This window comes from Lucilia sericata, unplaced genomic scaffold (genome assembly GCF_015586225.1).
Source record: "Lucilia sericata isolate MDLA Ls3-8-SP2 unplaced genomic scaffold, ASM1558622v1 Contig001772F_arrow, whole genome shotgun sequence".
NCBI lineage: Eukaryota > Metazoa > Arthropoda > Insecta > Diptera > Calliphoridae > Lucilia > Lucilia sericata.
In genome coordinates this window covers 79,595-93,101 of record NW_023995672.1, presented here as the reverse complement: position 1 = coordinate 93,101, position 13,507 = coordinate 79,595, and the positions used below count along the sequence as shown (strand labels likewise).

At 26.7% G+C, this 13,507-nt stretch overlaps 1 protein-coding gene across 1 annotated transcript in view; it reads left to right on the top strand.

The window, feature by feature from the left end:
• Positions 1-966: 966 nt before the first annotated feature.
• The window catches only part of LOC119612629, a 71,263-nt gene continuing 58,722 nt past the window's right edge, over positions 967-13,507 (top strand). The window contains exon 1 of the mRNA XM_037968458.1: positions 967-1,011. The gene's annotated coding sequence lies outside the window, so the exon portion shown is untranslated. The remainder of the gene's footprint in view (positions 1,012-13,507) is intronic.

Here is a 13,507-nt window from a genome sequence, read left to right as displayed (position 1 = left end):
CTAACTAACTAACTAACTAACACTAACTAACTAACTACTAACTAACTAACTAACTAACTAACTAACTCTAACTACTAACTACTACTAACTAACTAACTACTAACTAACTAACTAACTACTAACTACTAACTAACTACTAACTAACTAACTAACTAACTAACTACTAACTAACTAACTAACTAACTACTAACTAACTAACTAACTACTAACTAACTAACTACTAACTAACTAACTAACTAACTACTAACTAACTAACTAACTACTACTAACTAACTAACTAACTAACTAACTAACTAACTAACTAACTAACTAACTAACTACTACTAACTAACTAACTAACTACTACTAACTAACTACTAACTAACTAACTAACTACTAACTAACTACTAACTAAACTAACTAACTAACTAACTACTAACTAACTAACTAACTAACTACTACTCTAACTAACTAACTAACTAACTAACTACTAACTAACTCTAACTAACTAACTAACTAACTAACTAACTAACTAACTAACTACTAACTAACTAACTAACTACTAACTAACTAACTAACTACTAACTAACTAACTAACTAACTAACTAACTAACTAACTACTAACTAACTAACTACTAACTACTAACTAACTACTAACTAACTAACTAACTAACACTAACTAACTAACAACTAACTACTAACTACTAACTAACTAACTAACTAACGTAAACGGAACTAACGACTAAACCTAACTACCTAACTTACTAAATACTACCTAACTAACTAACTAACTAACTAACTAAACTAACTAACTAACTAACTAACTAACTATTATAGACAAGTTTTTTTAAAGCTTTCATCCAGTAAAGTTTGTTAACAATTTTTAGAAATAATTATCAAATGAATTCAAATTTTCAATTTTCAGCAATTTTTATGAAAAAATTATTTTAATAACTTAACTAACTGTTGCTTTTTATTCTTGTATTTTAGCATAACTGAACATTTTGAAATCCAGGCTACTTTAATAAAACTGTAAGTATTATCTCAACTTTTGTAACAAAATATATGTCACTTTTATCTAGTCTTTATCAACACCCTAAACTTACGCCAAATAAATTTACACCCCCAAACCACAACATGTTATTGGTTTTGTGGGTTTCTACCATAAAATGAAAACTAGAAGAAAAAACAGCACAACTATGGCTAGACAAACAAATAATAGAGTAAATTATTAAGTAGCTTAATGTCTAGTCTAGCAAACATATGCAATTTGTTAGGGCGGGAGGGGTAGATAAGCGTCGAAAGAAAATTATTATAGTTTTTTAATAGAAAAAAGATTGCTATCTTTTAAGGAGCATTGAAAAGGAAACAAAATAAAAATAATAACAATATCTTTAAAAAAACTAGCAATAACAACAACATCAACTATTAATGATAGAACGAACTACTTGCATGTTTATCTTGACGTTTGCATGTTAAAGTTACATTTTCCAACTAAACATGTGAGGAGCTCTTTAGCTAAAGCGGAACAGAACAAAAACCCATAACATGTACGAAGAATCTAGTTGTTGTTTTTTCTATTTTAAATAATTTTCCGGTTGTCGTTGTTACTTGACTTGTCACTCACTCACTAACTCACTGGCAATCTCTTTCATATACTTTAATGTTGAGTACGTGTTGGTATAAAAGAATAACAACTACATGTTTACATTAGGGTGGATCCAATTGTTAAAAATATGCAAAAAACTAAACAGTTACTTGATTCCCATTAAATCCTGCCATCCTAATGTATATGTATGTGTGTGTTTTAGCTCACGTTTACATATAAAAAAAGGCACTTAAACTTTGCATGTAGGAGTGCTTGTATTGTTGGTTATTTTTTATTTTATTTTAGTTTATTTTTTTATATTGTTATTTCTTTCATTTTAATATCCTCTTTTATTTCCGTTCTTATTTTGCTTGTTATAAATGTTACGAGTGCATATGTGTTAGTATTTGAGAGTGTTGTTTAATAGTAAAAACATTTAAAGAAAACAAATTTCTTTAGCCCCCTAGAGCTTTAGCAAAAAGAGCCAACAACAACAACAACTAGAAAAGAAATACCTGTTAAATGGAAATGGTTTGCAATAACCAATTGAAGGTGGATTTGAAAGCTAATAAAACAATAATAATAAATTAACACAAAAATAAAGGGAAATTCCATATTATAGTCTAGTCTATAGATAAGACTATAGTATAGTCCAGTCTATAGTATAGACTATAGTCTAGTCTATAGTCTAGTCTATAGTCTAGGCTATAGTCTAGTCTATAGTCTAGTCTATAGTCTAGTCTATAGTCTAGTTATAGTCTAGTCTATAGACTAGTCTATAGTCTAGTCTATAGTCTAGTCTAGTCTAGTCATAGTCTAGTCTATCTCTAGTCTATAGTCTAGTCTATAGTCTAGTCTATAGTCTAGTCTATAGTCTAGTCTATAGTCTAGTCTATAGTCTAGTCTATAGTCTAGTCTATAGTCTAGTCTATAGTCTAGTCTATAGTCTAGTCTATAGTCTAGTCTATAGTCTAGTCTATAGTCTAGTCTATAGTCTAGTCTATAGTCTAGTCTATAGTCTAGTCTATAGTCTAGTCTATAGTCTAGTCTATAGTCTAGTCTATAGTCTAGTCTATAGTCTAGTCTATAGTCTAGTCTATAGTCTAGTCTATAGTCTAGTCTATAGTAGTCTATAGTCTAGTCTATAGTCTAGTCTATAGTCTAGTATAGTCTAGTCTATGTCTAGTCTATAGTCTAGTCTATAGTCTAGTCTATAGTCTAGTCTATAGTCTAGTCTATAGTCTAGTCTATAGTCTAGTCTATAGTCTAGTCTATAGTCGAGTCTATAGTCTAGTCTATAGTCTAGTCTATAGTCTAGTCTATAGTCTAGTCTATAGTCTAGTCTATAGTCTAGTCTATAGTCTAGTCTATAGTCTAGTCTATAGTCTAGTCTATAGTCTAGTCTATAGTCTAGTCTATAGTCTAGTCTATAGTCTAGTCTATAGTCTAGTCTATAGTCTAGTCTATAGTCTAGTCTATAGTCTAGTCTATAGTCTAGTCTATAGTCTAGTCTATAGTAGTCTATAGTCTAGTCTATAGCTAGTCTATAGTCTAGTCTATAGTCTAGTCCTATAAGTCTAGTCTAGAGTCTTAGTCGAGTCCTAGTTAAGTCTAGTCTATAATTCTAGTCTATAGTCTAGTCTATAGTCTAGTCTATAGTCTAGTCCTATAGTCGTAGTCTATAGGTCTTCGAGTCTATAGTACTAGTCTATAGTCTAGTCTATAGTCTATGTCTATAGTCTAGTCTATAGGTCAGGTCTATAGTCTAAGTCTATAGTCTAGTCTATAGTCTAGTCTATAGTCTAGTCTATAGTCTAGTCTATAGTCTAGTCTATAGTCTAGTCTATAGTCTAGGCTATAGTCTAGTCTATAGTCTAGTCTAGTAGTCTATAGTCAGTCTATAGTCTAGTCTATAGTCTAGTCTATAGTCTAGTCTATATCTAGTCTAAGTATAGTCTATAGTCTAGTCTATAGTCTAGTCTATGTCCTAGTCTATAGTCATAGTCAGTCTATAGTCTAGTCTATAGTCTAGTCTATAGCTAGTCTATAGTCAGTCTATAGTCTAGTCTATAGTCTAGTCTATAGTCTAGTCTATAGTCTAGTCTATAGTCTAGTCTATAGTCTAGTCTATAGTCTAGTCTATAGTCTAGTCTATAGTCTAGTCTATAGTCTAGTCTATAGTCTAGTCTATAGTCTAGTCTATAGTCTAGTCTATAGTCTAGTCTATAGTCTAGTCTATAGTCTAGTCTATAGTCTAGTCTATAGTCTAGTCTATAGTCTAGTCTATAGTCTAGTCTAGTCTAGTCTATAGTCTAGTCTAGTAGTCTATAGTCTAGTCTATAGTCTAGTCTCTAGTATAGTCTATAGTCTAGTCTATAGTCTAGTCTATAGTCTAGTCTATAGTCTAGCCTATAGTCTAGTCTATAGTCTAGTCTATAGTCTAGCCTATAGTCTAGTCTATAGTCTAGTCTATAGTCTAGTGTATAGTCTAGTCTATAGTCTAGTCTATAGTCTAGTCTATAGTCTAGTGTATAGTCTAGTCTATAGTCTAGTCTATAGTCTAGTCTATAGTCTAGTGTATAGTCTAGTCTATAGTCTAGTGTATAGTCTAGTCTATAGTCTAGTGTATAGTCTAGTCTATAGTCTAGTCTATAGTCTAGTCCATAGTCTAGTCTATAGTCTAGTCTATAGTCTAGTCTATATTCTAGTCTTAGTCTAGTCTATAGTCTAGTCTATAGTCTAGTCTATAGTCTAGTCTATAGTCTATAGTCTAGTCTATAGTCTAGTATAGTCGTCTAGTCTAGTCTATAGTCATAGTCTAGTCTATAGTCTAGTCTATAGTCTAGTCTATAGTCTAGTCTATAGTCTAGTCTATAGTCTAGTCTATAGTCTAGTCTATAGTCTAGTCTATAGTCTAGTCTATAGTCTAGTCTATAGTCTAGTCTATAGTCTAGTCTATAGTCTAGTCTATAGTCTAGTCTATAGTCTAGTCTATAGTCTAGTCTATAGTCTAGTCTATAGTCTAGTCTATAGTCTAGTCTATAGTCTAGTCTATAGTCTAGTCTATAGTCTAGTCTATAGTCTAGTCTAGTCTTGTCTCTAGTCTAGTCTATAGTCTTTTTTTGGTTTGTTTACTGTTTATTGGGCCCTCGTTAAACTTTAGTTGGTGCATTGCCTGACGCCAGGTAATTGCGTGCTTATAATGGTCTCTTTTTAACATAACACACATACATTTATACATATGTATACATGTATGTGTGCAATAACATATGTATGTAAATATATATAAGTCTGTATATTTTAATCAAAAACACTATAAATGATCCATGTTCTTTTCGTTTTTATAAGTTTTTTTCTAGCTTGCAGTCAGTCAGCCCCCTTTTTTCACAACTCTATTTGTTTACACACAGGTAAAGCATACATTTGGGGGATTCCCCCACTACTATATTTAACAGCCAACATATTGAAGTATTTGTAGAGAGCAGCAGCAACAACAACAAGAACCATTTGTGGTTGTAGTTTTAACCCTGACTCTCAAACCAAATGAATGAATGAAAATTCCTTCTGGTTAACAAACGATACACATACACATATGTTTTTAGCCATGTATGTATATGAGGTTGCTTGTAGTAGAGGTTTGTGTGTTTTATTATTGTTGTAGTAAGTATTGTATGGTACTTAACAAAAATGGTTGCATGTTGTTACATTGTATACCTCAGAGGTACATACTCTATCAAACTACTAGATGTGTGTAGACGTGTGAGTAATGAGAGCTTTTTGTTGTATATGTATATAAATATATATAGTTCCGGGAATAATCTCGGAGACAGTAATTAATAAAAGTAAATTAATACTTCAAAATTTTGTAAAAGTATTGTTACAAATGAATTGCTTTACTTTTTAGAATTTAACCATTTCTTGATTTATTTTATTAAAATATCTTTTAATGTCTCATTACTTTTGTTCTGCACTAACTTTATTATCATTTTAATACCTTTTTTGTTACATTGTTTCATTACTGGCTGTAAATTAATATAAAATAAAATAGTATTTACTCTCTTAACACAATCCTCCCTAACACCCCCTACTTTAGTCAATGAGTTGCCATTTTTATAGCAGCTCATCCAGTAATTAACTTTCATCAACTGGTTATTAAACCGGTGTGTGTGGTAAGGGGTGTCTTTGCTAACTCCACCAATCTCTAATCTTCTCTAGATTTACCCTTTCCATGTTACAGCCCACAATCATAGAAATGATTAAGTACCTTGTGTTAAATATCATTTTAAAACTGTTTTTTTTTTATTTTTTTACTTTGTTAAAGTACTTACAATCTAACAACATGTAGTTGCAATTAGAAAACAGAAAATCCTTTATTAATTTTTATTTTAGAAAAAAATTTGCCAACATTATTTGGTCACAGACCTTTCTTTGTGCAATTAACTTTATGCTCAGGATGTCGAAAAAAAAACATACAAAAACACTTAGTAGTACAAAAGATATGTACCTTTTTAAGGGGCGGAGGGGCGGGGTGTGTGTGCAATTAGTTTGTATCTATATAAAGGAAATGATTTTCTTGAAAAATCATATGAGATTAAATTTTTAAATTAAAAAAATAATTAACTTTAATAATACTTATAAAGAAAACGTTCTAATAATTTTTGTCTAAAATGTTTAGAAGAAAGCTTTCTAAAGAAACTTTTCTGGAAGAAAGCTTTCTAAAGAAGCTTTTCTATAAGAAACGTTTTTGCAGAAACTTTTCTATATGAAAACTTTGCAAAGAAACTTTCCAAAGTAACTTTTCAAGAAGAAAACTTTTCTATAAGAAAGCTTTTTAAAGATATTTTTCTATAAGAAAACTTTCTAAAGTAACTTTTCTATAAGAAAACTTTTTTAAGAAACTTTTTTTAAGAAAGCTTTCTTAGGAAACTATTCTATAAGAAAGCTTTCTATATAAGCTTTTTTATAAGAAACATTTTTACAAAAACTCTTCTATAAGAAGACTTTCTAAAGAAACTTTTCTATAAGAAAACTTTCTAAAAAAACATTTTTATAAGAAAACTTTCTAAAGAAACTTTTCTATAAGAAAGCTTTCTAAAGAAGCTTTGATATAAGAAAACTTTCTTAAAAAAGATTTTTTAAAAGAAAACTTTCTAAAGAAACTTTTCTTTAAGAAAACATTCTAAAGAAACTTTTTTATTAGAAAACTTTCTTAAGAAACTTTTCTATAAGAAAACTTTCTAAAGAAACTTTTCTATAAGAAAACGTTCTAAAGAAACTTTTTTATTAGAAAACTGTCTTAAGAAACTTTTCTATAAGAAAACTTTCTAAAGTAACTTTTTTATAAGAAAACTTTCTTAAGAAACTTTTTCATAAGAAAACTTTCTAAATAAACTTTTCGATAAGAAAACTTTCTAAGCTTTCCAAAGAAACTTTTTTATAAGGAAACTTTCCAAAGAAACTTTTTTATAAGGAAACTTTCTTAATAAACTTTTCTATAAGAAAACTTTCTTAAGAAACTTTTCTATAAGAAAACTTTCTAAAGAAACTTTTCTATAAGAAAACTTTCGAAAGAAACTTCTCAAGGAGAAAACTTTCTAAAGAAACTTTTCTATAAGAAAACTTTCTAAAGAAACTTTTCTATAAGAAAACTTTCTAGAGAAACTTTTCTATAAGAAAACTTTCTAAAGAAACTTTTCTATAAGAAAACTTTCTAGAGAAACTTTTCTATAAGAAAACTTTCTTCAGAAACTTTTCTATAAGAAAACTTTCTAAAGAAACTTTTCTATAAAGAACTATTCTAAAGAAACTTTTCTCTAAGAAAACTTTCTAAAGATACCTTTCTATAAGAAAACTTTCTAAAGAAATATTTCTATAAGAAAACTTTCTAAAGAAATATTTCTATAATAAAAACTTTCTGAAGAAACTTTTCTATAAGAAAACATTCTGAAGAAACTTTTCTATAAGAAAACTTTCGAAAGAAACTTCTCAAGGAGAAAACTTTCTAAAGAAACTTTTCCATAAGAAAACTTTCGAAAGCAACTTTTCTAGAAGAAAAACTTTCGAAAGAAATATTTCTATAAGAAAACTTTCGAAAGAAACTTTTCTATAAGAAAACATTCTGAAGAAACTTTTCTATAAGAAAACTTTCTAAAGAATCTTTTCTATAAGAAAACTTTCTAGAGAAACTTTTCTATAAGAAAACTTTCTAAAGAAACTTTTCTATAAAAAAACTTTCTTCAGAAATATTTCTCTAAGAAAACTTTCTAAAGAAACTTTTCTATAAACAACCATTCTAAAGAAACTTTTCTCTAAGAAAACTTTCTAAAGATACCTTTCTATAAGAAAACTTTCTAACGAAATATTTCTATAATAAAAACTTTCTGAAGAAACTTTTCTATAAGAAAACATTCTGAAGAAACTTTTCTATAAGAAAACTTTCGAAAGAAACTTCTCAAGGAGAAAACTTTCGAAAGCAACTTTTCTAGAAGAAAAACTTTCGAAAGAAATATTTCTATAAGAAAACTTTCGAAAGAAACTTTTCTATAAGAAAACATTCTGAAGAAACTTTTCTATAAGAAAACTTTCTAAAGAATCTTTTCTATAAGAATACTTTCTAAAGAAACTTTTCTATAAGAAATCTTTCTAAAGTAACGTTTCTATAAGAAAACTTTCTAAAGAAACTTTTCTCTAAGAAAACTTAAAAAAAAACTTTTCTATATGAAAACTTTCTAAAGAAACTTTTCCATAAGAAAACTTTCGAAAGCAACTTTTCTATAAGAAAAACTTTCTAAAGAAACTTTTCTATAAGAAAACTTTCTAAGATACTTTTCTATAAGTAAACTTTTTAAAGAAACTTTTCTATAAGAAAACATTCTGAAGAAACTTTTCTATAAGAAAACTTTCGAAAGAAACTTTTCTATAAGAAAACTTTCGAAAGAAACTTTTCTATAAGAAAACTTTCTAAATAAACTTTTCTATAAGAAAACTTTCTAAAGAAACTTTTCTAGAAGAAAACTTTCTAAAGAATCTTTTCTATAAGAAAACTTTTTAAAGATATTTTAAAAGAAAATTTTGTATATTTTTTTGGGATAATATAATATAATGAATAAACTTTTCTATAAAAAACATAGATACATTTGATTTAAAGAAATCTTCCTATGTTAATGAAAGCTTTCCTTAAAAAGTTTTTTTTTTGCAAACTTTTCAAATGAAAGCTTTTAAAATTAAATTTTTTACTTTTTATGTTCTTTTTTATGTAAAACACTTCAGGGCTTTTCAAATTGTTTTAGCGAAATATTTGATCTAAAATAGAAAAAAAATCTAGTAATTTTTAAAAACAAAAGAATAATGAAAAACAATACACTCCTACAAACAAAAGAGAAATAGAAATTTTGCAAAAAAAAAAAAAAAAAAACAATTCAATGGTCAATGTGCAATATAAAGTGAAAAATAAAACCCAGAAAAAAAGCGACAAATATACGAATTCTATTGAACAACAAATGTCGTCGCTCTGCAGTAAAAAAAGTATTCAGTTTTATTTTTATAAATAATAGATTTAAGCAAAAAACATATATAAATGCAGTTATGTGTCTGTAGAGGGTTGTCATAGAGCTACTTCTGTGTGTTTTTGTTGTCTTCTTTTTTGTGCTGTTGGGGTGGTCATTTGTTTCACACAACTAATTTGAAAGGGTGGTTGTTGGTTAAATGTTTGTTTTAACAACCAATTGCTCTTTTTTGCCGGCTTCTTTTTGTGGCAAAATTATTTAAACATTTTTAGTGTTTTTTGTTCATATTTAACTGTTAATATTATAAAATAATTAGTGGTTTTTTAAGGGGTAGTTTTTCTTTTGGTCATTATTACTAAATTTTTTAAAACTATAGAAAAACAATATCATTAATTTGTTAAATGAGCCTTAAATTTTACAATTTTTCTATAAATTTACAGCCAGTATATTGTTGTTGTTGTTTTTTTTGTTACATTTTCACTTGTAATTATTGTTTTTAATCAATACCGAAGGGTATTAATTATTTTTATTACAAAAAGGATTTTTTTTTTTAAATATTTTTCAATTCATTTATGTTTGCATAAATCATTTACAATTATTTGTTAAACAACATTTTTCTCTAGAATTTTATGCAAAAAATATCAAACAAATAAATAAAATAAACTTTAAAATTACATCATGTTTTCCCTGTGGCTGACAAATAATAAAAAAATAACAATAACAAATAAAATCAAATCGTCAGTAAAAAAAAATTTGTTATATTACAACCATGTTTACATGTGTTAATTTTAAAGCCAGGCGTTTTATTTATACAACAACTTTTTCTCTCTCTCTCTTTCTGCTCAAGTGTCAAAGGTTTTTTTTTGTTAAAATAAATACATTTTTACATTTAAATCATGTGTTGAATGTTTTAAATAATTAAAATTTTTAAATGGTATTAACAAATAAATTACACTATTCTTTTGTAAAGAAACTAAAGTTTAATTAATTAAATAACGGAAAAAAGGCGGAAATTTTGAATAAGAATTATTATTTAATTTTAATTTATAAATTATAAAACGAATTACAAAAGCTTCCTTTTAGAAAGTTTTCTAGAAAAGTAGCTTTGAAAGTGTTCTTAAAAACAACTTCTTCAAAAAGCTCTTTTATAAACAAGAAAAGTTTTCTAAAGTTTACTTCTAGAAAAGTTTCTTTAGAAAGTTTTCTTATATAAAAGTTTCTTTAAAAAGTTTTCCTATAGATAAGTTTCTTTAGAAAAGTTTTCTTATGAAAAAGTTTCTTTAAAAGTTTTCTTATGAAAAAGTTTTCTGATAGGAAAGTTTATGCAGAAAGTTTTTTTTAGAAAAGTTTTTTTTTTGAAGTTTTCTTATATAAATGTTTATTTAGAAAGTTTTCTTATAGAAAATGTTTTTTAAAAACTTTTCTTATAAAACTTTCTTTCTTATAGAAACAATTCTGAAGAAGGTTTTCTTATAGAAAAGTTTCTTTAGAAAGTTTTCTTATAGTAAAGTTCCTAAGAAAGCTTTGCTTATAGAAGAGTTTCTTTAGAAAGCTTTCTTATAGAAAAGTTTCTTTAGAAAATTTTCTTATAAAAAAGTTTATTTAGAAAGTTTTCTTATAGAAAAGTCTCTTTGGAAAATTTTCTTATAGAAAAGTTTCTTAAGCAAGTTTTCTTATAGTAAAGTTCTTAAGAAAGCTTTCTTATAGAAAAGTTTCTTTCGAAAGTTTTCTTATAGAAAAGATTCTTTAGAAAGCTTTCTTATAGAAAAGTTTTTTTTGGATAATTTTATTATAGTAAAGTTCTTAAGAGAGCTTTCTTATAGAAAAGTTTCTTTAGAAAGTTTTCTTATAGAAAAGTTTCTTTAGAAAGTTTTCTTATAGAAAAGTTTTTTTTAGAAAGTTTTCTTATAAAAAAGTTTTTTTAGAAAGTTTTCTTATAAAAAAGTTTCTTTAGAAAGTTTTATTATAGAAATGTATCTTTATAAGTTTTCTTATAGAAAAGTTTCTGTAGAAAGTTTTCTTACAGAAAAGTTTCTTTAGAAAGTTTTCTTATGGAAATGTTTCTTTAGAAAGCTTTCTTATAGAAAAATTTCTTTAAAAAGTTTTTTATAGAAAAGATTCTTTAGAAAGTTTTCTTATAAAAAAGCTTTTTTAGAAAGTTTTCTTTAAAAAAGCTTTTAAGAAAGTTTTATTTAAAAAGTTTTCTTATAGAAAAGTTTCCTTAAAAAGTTTTCTTATAAAAAAGCTTCCATAGAAAGTTTTCTTACAGCAATGTAGAAAACTTTGTTTAAAGCTATCTTATTGAAAAATTTTTGTAGAAAGCTTTCATATATAAAAGTTAATTTAGAAAGTTTTCTTATATAAAAAGTTTTGGAGAAATTTTCTTATAGAATAAGTTCTCTAGAAAGTTATCTTATAGAAAAGTTTCTGTAGAAAGTCTTCTTGCAGAGAAGTTTCTTTAAAAAGTTTTCTTATAGAAAAGTTTCTTTAGAAAGTTTTCTTATAGAAAATGTTCTTTAAAAACTTTTCTTATAAAGCTTTTTTTCTTATAGATATAATTCTGTAGAAGGTTTCTTTAGCAAGTTTTCATAGAAAGTTTTCTTATAGAAAAGTTTTTAGAAAGTTTTCTTATAGAAAACTTTCTTTAGAAAGTTTTCTTATAGAAAAGTTTCTTTAGAAAGTTTTCTTATAGAAAAGCTTCTTTAGAAAGTTTGCTTATAGAAAAGTTTCTGTAGAAAGGTTTCTTGTAGAAAAGTTTCTGTAGAAAGTTTTCTTGTAGAAAAGTTTCTTTAAAAAGTGTTCTTACAGAAAAGTTTCTTTGGAAAGTTTTCTTATAGAAAAGTTTCTTTGGAAAGTTTTATTATAGAAAAGTTTCTTTGGAAAGTTTTCTTATAGAAAAGTTTCTTTGGAAAGTTTTCTTATAGAAAAGTTTCTTTAAAAAGTTTTCTTATAGAAAAGTTTCTTTAGAAAGTTTTCTTATGGGGAAGTTTCTTAAGAAAGTTTTCTTATAGAAAAGTTTCTGTAGAAGGTTTTCTTATAGAAAAGCTTCTGTAGAAAGTTCTCTTATAGAAAGGCTTCTGTAGAAAGTTCTCTTATAGAAAAGTTCCTTCAGAAAGTTTTGTTATAGAAAAGTTTCTTTAAAAAGTTTTCTTATAGAAAAGTTTCTTAAGAAAGTTTTCTTATAGAAAAGTTTCTTTAAAAAGTTTTCTTATAGGAAAGTTTCTTTAGAAAGTTTCTTTAGAGAGTTTCCTTATAGACATGTTTCTTTAGAAAGTTTACTGATAGAAAAGTTTTTTTATAAAGTTTTCTTATAGAAAAGTTTCTCGAAAAAGTTTTCATATAGAAAAGTTTCTTTAGCAATTTTTCTTATAGAAAAGTTTCTTTAGAAAGTTGTCTTCTAAAAAAGTTTCTTCAGAAAGTTGTCTTCTAGAAAAGTTTCTTTAGAAAGTTGTCTTCTAAAAAAGTTTCTTTAAGAAGTTGTCTTATAGAAAAGTTTCTTTTTAGGAAGTTGTCTTATAGAAAAGTTTCTTTAGAAAGCTTTTTTATAGTAAAGTTTCTTTAGAACGTTTTCTTATAGAAAAGTTTCATTAGAATGCAAAAATTTTTCATTTAGAATTTTTTAGAAACTTCTAATTGAAAGTGTTTTTATTGTTTAGAAAACTTTCTGAAAGCTATCTTAAAGCTTTTTTTCTTTAGAAATCTGTTTATGAAAAGTTAACTTTAAAGTTACTTTAAAATTACAGCATTTTTGCATGTTTCTTTAGAATAGCAGTTCAATACAATTTTACTCCTTTCTAGAGCTAGCTGCATTTTAACACACAGACACAATGTCAATGCCCCAATATTGTTGCATGCAACAAACATTTCTCTTTATGGATATTTGCATTGTTTGTTGTTGTTGTTATACTAGCTGCTTTAATTTAGTTTCTATTTCATATAGCACGAGAAGTATTTGTTTTCAACATAAAATGAATGGACTATGGCTTGTGCCATAATAAATACTTAGGGAATGATGGACGGAGTGAGTGAGGACTGTTATAGCTTTATAGAGTTGGTCTTCTATGGAAATACACATAAAGACAAATATTGCATGTGTGTATTATAAATGTATGATTTGGACGATTTGAAAGGCAGGGGTGGTGTGTAAGAGTTTTATTTCATTTAGGGGTTGCTTACGTTTTCTTTTTTCTTCCCATTCTGCATACTATTGCTCTGCTCATATTTATTTCATTAAATTTACTGCCTGGTTGGATATTGGAGTTTTATGGCGTTTCTCTTTTTTGCTGTTGTATACATACACAGGACATGCAACAAAAAATTTCCATTTAAAAGAAAATTTCTTATTTGTTGGACTTGTTTTTTTTTTGCCATTTTTCAGATTTGCTCTATTTGTACCTGTGTATTGTTTTAGAAATATGAGTTTTTTATGTGTTTG